The sequence below is a fragment of the Ambystoma mexicanum genome, chromosome 2q (assembly GCF_040938575.1).
Source record: "Ambystoma mexicanum isolate Mex_15411 chromosome 2q, UKY_AmexF1_1, whole genome shotgun sequence".
Lineage (NCBI taxonomy): Eukaryota > Metazoa > Chordata > Amphibia > Caudata > Ambystomatidae > Ambystoma > Ambystoma mexicanum.
Genome location: NC_090924.1, coordinates 889,700,385 through 889,714,005, shown reverse-complemented (window position 1 = coordinate 889,714,005; position 13,621 = coordinate 889,700,385).

Genomic DNA, 13,621 nt, shown 5'->3' with positions numbered 1-13,621 from the left:
GGTAAGGATGTACCAACATGTATTTCGTCCCTCCATCCCTACAGACCATCCTCACCATCACCAGGCAATGCCAACGTCAACAACATCTCCCGTCCTCTAAGGTATAGACTGTGAAATACAGCAACCTCATCCACATCAGCACCCCCTCACCATCCACAACACCTAGGTTAATGCTTGCCAACGTCCACTCAGCTATCACCCATTAGGCAGATATCGCCAACCTCATCACTACACATGACCTTGACACCATCTTCATCACGAGACCTGGCTAATAACCACCTCCACCCAGATCCTAGGCGTCCTGGTCCCTGACAGCTACAGCATCCAACACAGAGACAGGCCAAACAAGACAGGCGGAGGCCTCACAGTCATCCACAAGACCTTGTGGCCCTGCACCAGACGTGACATCGACAACATTGGCTCCTTCAAAGTCATCTCTGGCACTTTCTGCTCTCCGTGATGGACACAGTCACCTTCCATCTTCCATCTTACCACTCAAACCCAACACAGCCTTCATCAGAGACTTCATGTCATGACCGCAGCCTCCAAGGAGTCAGGTTTAGCCCAACTGCCTCGGAAGCTGGGTCACAACTTCATTTCCAGGCACCCATCGGCTCCCATAGGGGCCTTATGGACCTTGTCCTGGCGCCAGTGGCGCCAGGCTCATAAGGGGACTCAGTCCCGGCACAGGACGTGCCGGGCTCATGATGTAAGGAATGGTGCTTGGGTGGACCTACCTGCTGCAGACCATGCTGCTCACTCACCTGCAGGATGAAATCCTCATCCAACCATGGCTGGAACTACTTTACCTCTGGGTGTGGCCAGCACCACTCCCTGGGACTGGATACTGGAACTATTCTGGAAGCTGGGACTTCTTACCTGGGCGAGGCTGCTGTGGAAGGAGACACCTAAGCACTCCAGTAAGCTATTTAAACCACGCCCGATGAGAGCAACGTGCTTCGCGTTACTCTGCAATAGCAGCAGGACGCTCACCGTGTCAGCTCCAGAGAATCTTCAACTTCTGCATCTGGGGAAGAGAAATCCGCAATCTTACCTTCCGAAATACCATCTTCGTCTTCAGCAGCATCTGAAAAGGGAAAAGAACACCAGGTTAGCACGAGATAAAAACCAGCGCAGCACTTACCCAGTCCATCGGTGCATCTCAAGCCACGGGCTGCAGCTTTCCATTTTTTCCGGCACCCTGTGGAAGCAAAGACATTGGTTAGTAAACCTCCGTGAAACTTTCCTTACCTGCGCTGCATTCTTCTCGCCTCCGCCGACGCTGCTACTCGCATCTGCAAAACAAAAGGACATCATTAAGAAATACAAACCTCCATCTATACGCACGTGTTTTGGGCAGCGCTCATCTTTCTCACTCCTCGGTGCATTCCTCGACATCCATTTTTCTACCCAGCTGCTTCTGCGACCTGAAAAAGGAACAGAGACATTAAGAAGTGCTTTTAACTTCGTATTGACATTTTCTACTTACTTCCCTGCAATACCTTCGCCATTCCATCGCTCTCCGGACCTCCATATTCGAGCAACCGCCGTTTGTGCTGCTAACAACGGCCTAGCTCCAAATCTTCATCCTCTGCAACCAAGAGGCTGGACAATTAACCAGTGAAGTAACTGGCTTCGGCGCCCCTGCACTGACGCAGGATGGAGAGCTCCGCTTTCACCTACAAAAGGTGAGCACATTTAGCCTACGAACTACTTGGGAGTACCAGGAAGGGGAGGCAGCTTACCCAGTCAGGCTTATATATCCATATTAACCCCTTGCTCTCATAATTGCAGACACCTCACCCTTCAGATCAAGATCTCCGTGAGGAAAGGGCCTTTCCAGGGTGGCATTCGAGGCCTGCGCGTGACCCTAGAAGACTCAGAGAACCCCCAGCCCAGACCTGCGCCTCCGAGGGATTCAGGTGAGTGTTACACTTCACCAATCTAGTCACCACCATGCCCCTCATGCACGCCAACAACATCTTCCTAGACCACTTCAACCTCCCAGGTAACAAGGCCATCAAACCACTGAAGGAAGTTCTTCTCCTGCCTTGCTGAGACCCTCAGCCTCACACAGCACACAAAATACCCAATGCACGAGAAAGGTAACATCCTTGAACTAATCATCACTGCACTGCCTTCCCTCCACTACAGCACTCCTCTCTGGCTAGACTGGTCTGACAACCTGGCTGTGCCTTTCAGCACAACACTCCAGTTAGGCACCTGAGTAGAACCCCATCAGACAAACCTTCATGTCCTTCAAGAACTTCCCAGTGGAAGCCCTCACGGAAGACCTCGCCAACCACCACCTCACATGGACCAAACACCCCCAATTGTACTTCAGTTCTCTACTTCTCTACTGGAAGCACTCAATGCTACCCTCTCAGCCTTCCTTGACCAACACATGCCTTTGAACACACCTGCAAACCGACACTGTGAGCACCCTGGTACATGCAAGAACTCAGCCTCAGCAAAAGAGTTATTAGGAAACAAGAGAAAACATGGTGCCATATCAGGACCATATCCGACCTGGTGCTCCTCAAGGAACTCCGAGCAACCTGCCGATAACTAACCAACAAAGCCAAGGCCTCCCACTATCAGAACACCATAGCAGAAGCCAAAAATAAAAGCAGAGCCCTCTTCAAAGCCATCAAGCACTGCATCAATCAGCTACCCGACTCTGCCATACACACTCCATCGAAAATATCCACTGCCATCAACACCTTCTTCATTGACAAAATCAGCAAGATTCACTAATACATAGACACCACCTCTGCATCCACAGACCCACCTCACATCCCTCCCCATGAAACTGCCACACCCTGGAAAACATTCAAGACACTCTTTGCAGTTGACCTGGTAGAAAACCTGGCTGCCCTCAAAGCCACATCATATAGAGACATCCTCCCAGCATCCATCCTCAAGACCCTCCCAGCAGAAGCTCTCCTTCCTTAACTGGAGATCATCAACGGCTCCCTAACTCAAGGCCCCTTCCCATCAACCCTAAAGACAGAACAAATCCTACCTCTGCAAAACAAACCCACTCTGGATCCTGACAACCTAAGTAACTATTGCCCCATAACCCATCTTCCCTTCCTAGGTAAGATCATCAAGCAAGTGATAGTCGTGCAATTGCAGCAATACATCGGCACCAACAATCTCCTCCAAACCTACCAATCCGGATTCAGACCCAGATGCAGCATGGAAAAGGCAACCATACAGGTGGTCCATGAGACCCCAAGATCCTTGACAATGTCTACCCTTGCCTCTTGGTTCTACTCAACCTGTTGGCCGCTTTCGACACAGTAGACCACCAGGTGCTCATGAACACCCGACATTGGCACCTGGGGGTCCGTGACCTTTCCCTGAGCTGGTTCAAGTCCTACCTCGCCAACTGCCAGCAGTTTGTTCAGATGGACTCCTCTAGATCGCCAATGCTACCCATCACCTAGGAGTCCCGCAGGGTTCCATCCTCTCCCCAGTAAGCTTCAATCTATACATGGAGCTCCTAGGAGCCCTCCTAGCCACACTTAACATCCACAAATATGCCAACGCCACACAGCTATACCTCAAGATTACCTCCATCAAGGACATCCACAGCCTCAAAACCTACCTCTCACTGATCCAGACTTGGATGTCCAGTGCATACTTGAAGCTCAACCCCTCCATGACCAAACTCCTACTCCTCACCAACAACTCTGAACACCCAAACATACAGACCTGGCTATCAACCATGAACCCTGAGGGCTTCACACCTGAGCTTATCTCCTGCACCAAGTCCCTCGATTTCCACATCAGGAAACACTTCTCCTTCAAGACACACACAGCTAAGATAACTCAGACAGCCTGGTATGAACTCTCCCTTCTGCAGAAAGTTAAGCCCTTCTTCCCTCCGGACAGCTTTAGATCCACCATTCATGCACTGGTCTTATTCCACCTGGATGGGGGCAATGCCCTTCCTGAAGGCCTCCCGTCTTCCTCCCTTGTGCCCCTGAGTAGTGTCCTACACGCAGCTGAACGGCTCATCAAGGGTCTACACAGATACACCCACATCACCCTGGCCCTCATCGATCTTCACTGGCTCGCACTGTCCGCACAAATCACCTTCAAGTCTTGCTACATCATCTGTAAGGCTGTCACCCTCAAGTCACCCAGCTACTCGTGGAGAAACTCAGCATCTCCGGCGACAGCGCCCCACCAGAAGCCAGGACACATGCACACTTGAAATCTGCTGCTGCAAAAAGGAAAGGGCCAGAAAAAAAGTCTTCTCTGCCTACGACCCAAGACTATGGAATCCTTGAAGTGGTGGGTCTTGAGTTCTTTTCTGAATTGCAGGAACGTGGGGACGAGTCTGATGCTGACGGGGCGGAGATGTCGTACTTTCCAGCAGCAAAAGCTGCTAAAATCACATGTGGGGGAAACATGTGCTCCAGTGGCATTGCAAGCATTTCTTAACAGACTGCAATTTTTCTAATTTAGGAAAGTATTCAGCAGAGTTTAACGGCACCTCAAAGGTGCCGAACTGTAACTCTTTTTTTTTTTTGTCATGCTAAACCAATGCTGCTCTTAGGAGAATTCCCTCAATGTGGCTGTCCTGCATTCCTGATGGTTGCTTGGGCTGTTCTCGAGCCATAAATCAGGCACATGCAAGAGCTGAAGCGTTCATGTCCCTGCACCGCATTCTTTCTTTATCAGAATATGGTGTTTGGAAGTAAAGTGCTCCTCCTTCATGGAAGAACACATTCTAACATTTGCACACACTTCAGAATCAGCCCCTACATGTCTTCAATATTTACACCTAACCTCTGTTCGAATTGTTCTCCAGTTTCTGTATACATGTGTATACCTATTTTAATATATTCTGCTTTTATTCATCATTTCAGGAGGAATGTGCAACACAATTATTACATTGACCTGAATAATACATTTGTTATTACTGCTATCTATAGAATGGATGTACATTTCTAACGTTTGATTATTTTTATGGAGAAATATCCCATATCTTTTTAAAACCTTTTTTATAACTTTATCTATGAAGGTTCATGTTTACAGCAAGCTGCAAATGAGTGCATTTAACTTAACAGTACAAAATGACACGTCATCCACCTTATGTATTAACTTACATAACAAACAAAGAGTCATCAATCCCTCCTAGTGTTCCATCACTAAGGAGACCAAGTAGTCTGTGGTGCAGTTTCCCTATTGCTTCACAATCCCATAACATAATCACTACCCAGATCTTCCTTACTCTACACCGGCTCACTAGTCCCCAGTCTCCCTCAACGTTAACATAGAGCACACTGGGTCCCAGAAGTCTATAGGTCTAAAGTCTAAAGGTTGCAACCTGCAAAACTTTGTTCGACATCACAGCACCACACAAGGTCTTTAACCATTTTGACAATGTTGGTTCTGCAGTCCTTGCCCAAAGCATCAGTAAACATCGTTTTGCCAATATCATGCAGATGGATAACAACTTCCTCCCGCCCTTTGAGATTTGTGGCAACCATCCTAACAAACAACAAAGATTATTCAACGGAACTGTGCACCCAGTCATTGTCCCCGTTGCTTCTGTAACCTGTCTCCAGAAGTGTGTTAGAGGTGGGGAACTCTGCAAGACACGTATAAAACCAGCATCCTCACATTTACATTTGGAGCACCGCCCATCACATGACGTATCAAACTTCCTCTTTGCAGCCGGGGTCACATAACCCAATGCAGAATTTTAAACTGTATACGTTTAAATCAATCGCCACTTTCCTAGTGTATGAGCACATGTATTTCCATTTTGCATCCAGCAGCTCCTCCCCCAAATCAGCTTCCCATTTCGATCTACTAGCTGGTCTCTCTCTGAAGCCGGCCCCCAAACCCATATTGTAAATTGTAGCACTTTAAGATGGGATCCGTCGGAGGGTCCCCCGGAAATGTCGGCGTCCATGCCCTAAATATCTCCCGCAGCCTATAGTACTGGAAAGCCACCCCAAATGTGACCTACCTCTGGGTAGAAATCTGACAGTGTTTGTACACCATACCTCCACCATTCTACCCTAAGTCTGTCATCACATGTTGACTCTAAGCTCTGGACATCCCAGACCTTGAGCTCTGGGGTGAAGGGAAAAGTCACCACCAACCTCAGGCACAACCTTCTCCATACATGAATAGTAAATGCCGCTGGATCGAACTGACATTTATCATTTATCTTTAATGACATCAGGGAACTCTGTATAAGGTATGGATACGCTGACCTCCTTTCTAACCAGACTTGTGGGAACTGCTGGGAGTCTTTCATCCAGTAAGACGCAAACAACACTTGTACAGCTAAGTAATATAGTTCAAGGTCCAGCAGCCCAATCCCACCCTTGTCCCATGTTCCTATTAACGTATCCCATCTTATCCAAGGTCTTTTCGGCCTCCACACCAAAGTAACCATCAGTGATTTTAACTTCCTAAAAAAGTGTGGTCCCGGCCACACCGGAACATTAAGAAACAAATACAGTAGTTTAGGAAGGATAGTCGTCTTTATAATCGCCATTCTTTCTCACATAGATATTGGAAGCAACACTCACCGGTCAATCCTGTCCTGAGGCCCCTCGAGGTACACCCCATATTTATCCCTAAGAAGCTGAGTATGGGACATACTTACCCTAATCCGCAGGTACTTGGTGGAGTCCTGTTCCCACTGAAATCATCCCGCTCCTGGGGGAACAAAGTGCTGTTAGTCAGCGGAAATAGGATCGATTTCAACCAGTTTACTTACAGACCCGAAATACTCCAAAACACCTCAATTTCCCTAGCAAGAGGTTCCAAGTTGGCACCCGGTTCCATAATATATAATATGACATTGTCAGAATACAACAAAAGCATTTTATGGGTGCCCCTATCGCTATCCCGTGACGTATATGCAGCTTCCCCAGATGCACAGCAAGCGGCTCCATCACTAAGGCAAATAAAAGTGGGGATATTGGAGACCCCTGTCATGTCCCTCTCCCAAGATCAAAGGTGTCAGAGTGTCTACCAAATAGCCTGATTCTCACCATGACCCTAGAATACAACACCTTCACACAAGACATAAAGTAAGGTGGGGCGCCTATCTTTACAAGAACCGCAAACACGTAATCCCACGCGATGCAGTCAAATGCCTTTTCCATATCAAGTAGTGTACCAACCGCCTGGATCGAGTGATCAATCTACTCCATCACTCCAAAAAGCCTTCTTAGATTAAGAACCGTGCTCCTACCGGCATAAAACCCGCTTCATCCATATGTATTATGGAGGAGAAAAACAGTAGCACCCTCTCAGCTAGTATTTTGGAAAATGATTTTGTGCCTAGATTGATAAGGGATATCGGCGTGCATGATGCACAGTCCAGGGGATCTTCATTGGGTTTCAATATCAAAGTTATTATCCCTTCACGCGTTGTAGGAGGGAGTGCGCCCATCTCAATACTTTCACTTCATGCCTGCAATAGGTGTTCCGCCAGCCCTGCGCCGAATTCCTTAAATAATTCTGCAGTAACTTCATTCGAGCCCGGGCTTTTTGCCATTGACAGGTCTCTAACATCATTCATAATATCATCCACAGTGATCGGGGCGCTCAACTCTTCCATTGCCTGAGCACTGAGACTTTTCAAATTAGCGTTACCCACAAAACTCTGAAAGGCATCCGTCCATATAGAAGTCACGGAATGCAGCCAGTTTATCCTCCTGGTCTGTAACCTCAGAGCCGTCGGCCTGGCAATTCGCAGGTATATCAGTCTGTCCTCTGAACCCGCTCAACATTTACGCCAGGTATCGTCCAGGCCGACCCTCCTCCCCATATTTCTGTGCCAACTGCGGTGCACCTCTCTTTATGCCTCTTCCCATAATTTATCTAAGGTTATACAGGCCTCCACTAAGGGCTCAGTGGAACTGTCATCTATATTTGTGATCTTCAGAGCTGCCAAAGAATTTTCCATCTCTCCCTATCTCCTATGAATCCCCTTTAACACTCTGCACTCAATTGAGATACAATGGCATCGCAGATTAACCTAACCCCCTCCCAGAGGGTGCAGGCATATGTCATGGATCCCGCATTAATTGCGAAAAAGTATGATACAATGTCTTGGACCTTGCTTCGATACACCACATCTAGAAGGGCTTGACCCTTAAATCTCCAGTGCATCTGAGCAGTAGATAAGTGAGCCAGCTGGAACTGCCACACTAGTGGGGAGTGATCAAACAGTGTCCTTTGAAGCATAATACAGTACTCACTGCAACGAGCCATCGTTGGGTATGTCAATATGTAATCTATGCAAGAGCTTGACTCATGAACAGAGGAGTACAAAGAATATACCCTCTCCTCTGGATGCATGGTCCTCCAAAGGTCCACCAGTCCCAGATCTGCCATCCCACCCAAGACTGCCCTAGCTACTGGCAACACAAACCTTGCACCCGTGGAAGATCTGTCCAGCTCCGTACTGAGCACCGTGTTCAAATCCCCAGCAACCACCAATTGCGTGTCTGTATACTTCACACATTTTGACCACAAGACCTCATAAAATCGGGGGTCCTCCACATTTGGCCCATAAACATTAGCAAATATGACCTGGTTCGTAGCTAGTAGCCCAGACACTATAACACACCTTCGATCTGGGTCACATTCCCTCTCCAACAGCTAAAATACTAGCAATTTATGTATGACAATGGATACTTCCCACGAGTAGGAAGAAAAGGACATGTAAAATCTACCCTCTCCCCAGGGCCTAGCAAAGCTGTCTTTCAAGCACCCCTTCAGATGTGTTTCCTGCAGAAACAATATCTTAGCCCGATGATGCTCCCTGTATATGCCACCACCTTGTGCATTTTAGTTATTAAGTCCCCTCACATTCCAATTGAGGAGTGCGCATTGATCAGGGCCACAAGTTCCTGCTGGCTGAGCCTTAGCCATCTCTCCTAGCCCTCCAATTCACAGTACTCTCCCGGAGCATAGAAATTCCAGTACTCATGTACAACCTTGAATAGCACCCAGAGCCTGGGATCGCCACCAGCCTCCCTCACACCATTCCTGTAACATCACTCAGGTGGAGAACATCTACATAGCCTTCTTGTGCACTCAGTTCAAACCTTGCTAAACACATGAACCATTTTCCAAAAAAGCCTTTAACATCCCCACCCCCTCCATCCCCAGCAATCCAACTTCACTTCCCCCTGCCCCCTCCCCACTGTCCAAAGACACCTCCCCATCCCCACTGCTTAACCCCAATGCGCAATGAAACCACCCCCCTCCCAAAACACCCCTTTAAACTTTCCTTATTTGGGCACCCACCCAGTGGCACTGGACACACTGACCACACTGACTCACCCTCACAAGCTCCTCCCTAGGGGGAAAATGCCCATCTTAATAGGATAAATAGCAAGTTGCCTGTTTTGTTACATTATTAGCCGGCTGCCACCGGCCAGACTCAACACTTCAAAGCTAACAGCACCATCTCCTCTAGTACCTCAATCCTAAACATTCCTACATTAGTCCGGGTGCCAAGAAAATGTATCACCTCTCAGGTTGAGGGCAGGGATTCCACAAAGGAAATCACCATGGCAGGATTTGTAAAAAAAGAGCATCTTATTGCTGTGCACCACCCGTAACTTTGAGGGGTACAGCATTGCATATTGAATCCCCTTTTCTCATAGTAAGCACTTTGCCACTAAGAAAGACAACCTTTCCCTTTTCACTGATGGGGTAAAGTCCTGATACAATTACACTCTAGCTTCCTTATAATGTAGTTCCCCCAGTTCACATGCTCTCCTCAAAGTGGTGTCTCTATCGCTATATTGTTCCGTATTGCGTGTAGTTACTGACTCCGGAATCCCCATCACTCTGATGTTATTTCATCTGGATCACGCCTCCAAATCCTCATTTTTATCTTTGATTACTTTTACCTTCTTCTGCAACCCACAAACGGCTGCAGTCACTTCTCCTGCGGTGTCCTCCAGCACACCCACCCTATGCTCAGCCTCTTGCAGCCTGCCACTCTCTTTCTCGATTCTCTCCTGCATCTGATCCATTTTGTACTCCTGTGGGATATATTTACCCACTCAGCTGTACTCCCTTCCAGAACCCAGCTGCATTTCAGCAGAAGCAGTAAAATGGCTGCGCTGGCTCCTGTGAGCACCACTGCCTCACAGCAAAACTGCATTTTGCAACTACAAAAAAAGATGGCTGCACCATCTTGCCAAGCACATATTGGGCAGGATGGAACAAGGGGGCACACTGAGAAAGCCTGCCAGTGTGTTCTTACATGTATAAAAGAAGGTGAGTGAAAAAGCAGCGCTGCTTTGCTACAAGCCCGAAGTTCCCATTTGAAAAAGGAAATATTTACATTTAAAAATGATGGCGCTCTGATGTTTTTTCTTCTGTTCCTCATCACACCACTTTATTAATGAGTCCCTGCCATGCTTATCCACATTCACATTGTGCTCCAACAGACAAGAGCAGTACCCCTGAAAGACAGGCTGTTGTGCAGATTGGAAGAAATCAAAAGAAGCTTTACTTCAGCTATATGGGAAACGCTTTACTTTTGGGCTACAAAATATCAAAGATCAATGCGTCAAAGAGCCCTGGCTGTCTGGGCCTATGTCAATTTCAGTGCATCTGTATTTAAACAAACTGCTGCATTTAAGAAAGTAACTCTGGCTACAAAACAATGTGGGAATTCAGAGGGAAGAGAACAATTGCATTTGCAAGGAAATTGTCTCCAGTCACCACATGTTTAAATGTACTTTTGCAAAGAAAGAAAAATACTTGTTTAAAAGTGTATGTTGGATAAGGCCCTGCCCTTATCTAGCAATGCAAAGGGGTTTGTGCTGTGAAACATATATGGGAGATCTTATTCAACAGGCTTCATTCTGACTTATAGCAAAAATAAATAAAATAAGGAATTAAATTGCATTGGCTACTTGGGGGAAATCAGCCCCAAACAGGTTTCTGCTTGGGGATTGCCAGCAACAAAAGGCCCCTCACAGTAGATGCTAGAACACACAAGTGGTAATTGCTACATTGGCAGACTTTTTTCTGGGCTGAGGCCTCTTACAATGGAACTTCTGGGACACCAACCTGTGAAGTGGAAGCAGCCATAAACCTTCAAACAAACTATGGAAACCCCATCCCCACACTGGGCTGAATTGACAGTTGGTGGTAGCTGAAGAGAAAAGAATTGTTCGAGTGAAGGACAAAGGATGCCCATTTGTTTCAAAAGACTATTTTATTAAGAAACTTTTAAAGACGGTTATTTTTACAACAGAAATTCGCAGGCATGTAAAAAGTTAACAGTTTTAATGTGATTTTGTGGGTTTTAATTTAAGACGTTCTTAAATTAAAACCTTCTCTGCCACCTTGGGAACAGAAATGGCAGAGAATTGGGTATTCCACGGAAAGTGTACCTGATGCCAATGTGAAAATCAATACTGATATGCCCAATGATCATCCATACACATGTATAAAGTTATAGAATTTTAGGCCGAATATTTCACACTCAAAATGACTAAAAATCATTAGAAGGGCGAAACAATGTCTCACAAACTGGAGAGTTGGACTGGCATGTTCTGCATAAAATATGTAACCTGTTTATGTAATTTGTTAAGATGCCCCGACTGTACAAATGTGCCATTCATGGCAAAACTGGATTTTAGCTAAAATAACTGTGAGAGGTCCTGGACATTGTAAAACTCACATCATAAATCTGAAATCATGCCATTGAAACCCAACCAGTTGAGAGGAAGGTGGTAACTATCACCCCTGACCAATCCAGTTGTTTAGAGGTGTGCTTAGCTAAGCCCGCCCTACCATATAATTCTATAATGTCACCATGCTCTATAAAAAGAGTGGCTGACAGAACTCTAGACAGACTCTTTCCTGAATTTCCTGCGCCTGCGTTCCTGATCTTCTACATTCATCTTGCCAGATTCCAGATTCCAGATCCCACTGCAAAGCCAAACCATAGCTGATTCCAAACTCCACTGCAGGGCCAAAGCATAGCTGATTCCAGATCCCAATGAAAATCCATAGCATAGCTGATTCCAGATTCCACTGTAAGGCCATAGCATTGCTGAGTATCCCAGCAAGGCCTCAATCCAGAAATCCCACTACAAATCATCCCAAAAACCAAAGGGAAAAGCTGTGGTATTCCTTTGGGAAGCATCCTGAGACCAGCCTCGCTTTTTGCCCACTAACTGCATGCCCGCTGCAACCTTACCATCTAGCTGTCCTGATTATCCAGTGACCAGACAGGCCCAGCTGTTGTTCTGCTAGGAGAGTCTGCTGTTATCTGGTGACCCGAACCCAGGAGCCAGGACCCGATTGACTGTTCCTAATCCCAAATTTAAGAGCAGACTGTGAGTATCCCCCATCCCATAACACATAGTCTACCCCATCCTGACTTTTGTCTTTGTGACACTCTCTAAGTGACCCAATCCATACTCTGATAACTTGTATAGACTGTTCTAATTTTCTGTGCACCCTGTTCTTGTTTCCTAGTGGTAGCGCAATTCTTTTATCCACCTCATCTTGTAACGCATTAGTAATATTTGGAGTAATCTAAATTAATTCCCATATAGATCAGAACCGGGGGGGAAAAGGTTGATGTTACAAATCAATCTTTGAATGTACCGTGGCTTTCTTTAACAATATAGTCTAGATAAATTAGTTTAAATAAATGTTGCCTTTCATTTTTAAAAACGATTTTCTCTTTTGAACTGCTCTATTTTCCTAAAAACAAACCTCATTCTACCTTCCAAATCTTTCTCAATTCTTCAGCTATAGCCCTCCTTTCACTTCTGTATTGTCCCTGTGCTGTGCGTCTCTCGCCCTGACCAAAAATGCATTCTGTTTCAGTGTTTTTCACCCGTGTTTTGAAAAAAAACATTTTGGCATTTAAAACTGCAAAATAGAGAAAATGCAACTTTTCCATGTGTGAATTCGGCTGCACTGGGTTTTCAATTTCAATCTGTTTTGTGAACTATATGCTTTTGTGATACCTTACCTTATGGTTGATAGTGATATAACATCCCTAAAACTGTGATAAAACATATGTATATCCTTATTTAAACAAACACATAATTAATTGTCAAAATCTGAATGTCATTTTAGGCCTCTGTAAATGGTTTTGCCTCTTATTGTGTGAGGGAAGGTCGGATTTTGATTATGTTTGCTGTCTGTTATCCCTGACTACCAGCTGCTTCTTTGAATCCACTCAGAATACTATTATTTGTGGGTTGACGGAACATTGCAGGGGGAAACCTTAATTTGGGTGCTATATATCCTAATTCAGAAATTGCTCCTATTCATTTGTGCTTTGGATATGTTATACTAGAAGGTTAACTAAGTGCATTGCTTCCATTTCCGTTGTCATCATCACCCAATTGGTGATTGCTGGCATAGTAAAATTTGTGTGATTTTTGTGAATTTTCAAAAATGAATAAATACTGTGTTTTCACCAATGAGCCTGGTTCTTGGTCCATTGTGACCTGGGGTATTTATAAAAGGGGGTGTGAGACGGGTCGGGTACCGGCTCAATTTGAATTAATTGATATTAAAGAAAAAGCATTCCTATTGAGCTCCACATCCCAGGCTAAGACCAAGTGTCCTGGTCCAG